Genomic DNA, 1,839 nt, shown 5'->3' on the forward strand with positions numbered 1-1,839 from the left:
CTGGACTTCAATTAACGTGAAAGCCGCAATATGAATACTGAAAGTAAACGATGAGTTTAATTCATGAAAAACTTAATTCGTAATGATCCAACAGATGGTTTTCCGGTTTATTTTCAAATAAATGGTCTAGCTATCACATGCATATTGTTCAACTTATTTAATAATTGCTGAAGCTTGTAGACTTATACTTGGTTTCTAACTCATCGTCCTTGAAAGCACTAAAATGCAGACTAACTCATTTTGAGATTGATTTCAGTATGAGAGAAGATCTGACTTAGCACACTATAGCAGACAATTTCTAGTTACTCTTATCAGTTCAAGTATTCACAGATTAACTACCAAACGGAATTATCAAGGCTAATAACAAACCATAAGTTCAATAGTCTAACAATCTATAACAGTCTACAAGCAGTCCTAGTTATACATTTCATGTCCATTTAATTTAATTACAAACACAAATTTAAACAGCCCTGATTAACACACACAGTCCTTGTTTAACACTAATACATATTTGTTCAAATGAAATCTACAATTACACATTTAGACCAATAGCGAAACACAGAGGCAGAGTCATGTAGTGCAATGCTTCATTATTTGATCTCACAAGTGTTCATGTACATCAAGAATAGACCGACACTGTACCTGGAGATTGAAACACAATAAAAAGGAGCAGAAGTCAGCAGCAATGGAGATAATTTTGCAGTGTTAGCAACAGGAAATCACGGCAATTTAACTTGAAGTATCAGCCACGAGAATCAACAAAATTAACCCAGAATTGACTCGAACAGACCAATTTTTAGCTTAAAAATAAACCAGGAATCTCCAACAAACTTCAGCAGTCCAATTCTAAGCCAAATGATGCCATATCAAACCTTACAACTTGAAATTGAATCCAAATTCCTAGTAGTACAGTATTTTTTTGAGTTTTCTATTGTATTTGTGTTTGTTTTTGTTGTTTTTTAGGGGACAATTACGATCTGCAACTCAGATTTGAATTCCTTAGGATTTGAAATTCAAATCTGGAGGATCAGCTTCTGCAGGGATGGTTTTTTTTTGAGGAATTAAAGGCTGAAAGTCTGGAGAACTTTTCAGAGAGTCTAAACTTGTGAATGAAGGCAGAATACATGCCTTTTATAGGCAAACATTAGGGCAACTTTCAAATTTTCCCTTTACACCTTGGTCCCTTATTAATTTTCAGATTTTAACTACTTAAACCCCTCATTTTATGCCTTGTTGGCCAAGCAACACTACTAACTTTCTGAATTTCAAATTAAAACCCCCTCTAGAAAGTTCTAGTGATTTCCAATTTCAGTTACTGCATTATTCCTTTTATTGAATTACCTATACTACCCTTAGTTTATTCTGAAATTACTAACCTAGTCAATCCAACCCCTAAACCTTTTGAACTTGGTCAAAATGACCATAGTTGATCAACTAAGGGCTGAGAATATTCAGCTATAACCAAACCAATTAAGCTAATTAAGCTAAGCCTAATGATGAATTGAAACCAAACAGTGAACTAAAGAATCATTGACAACAATCACTAATTAACACAGAACTATTCAATTAAATCAAACAAAACCAAGTTGAAACCAACTATCAAAATACAAAGCAATAGCTAAACATGGATTCCTACTGTTGAAATCAAACGAGCAAATTACTAAAAACCGACTAACTATATGGTAAAAAAAAACAGAAACCTATATTGAAACCCTAATTCATCACAATAATAATAAAAGAAATTCTGAACAAAACAAAAATAATAAAAAAAAAAGACAAATGAAAACAGAGAAGAAAGTACGAATGAAGTACCTCGAAATTTATTGATTCAAACTCGAA

The sequence above is a fragment of the Nicotiana attenuata genome, chromosome 5 (assembly GCF_001879085.1).
Source record: "Nicotiana attenuata strain UT chromosome 5, NIATTr2, whole genome shotgun sequence".
Taxonomy (NCBI): Eukaryota; Viridiplantae; Streptophyta; class Magnoliopsida; order Solanales; family Solanaceae; genus Nicotiana; species Nicotiana attenuata.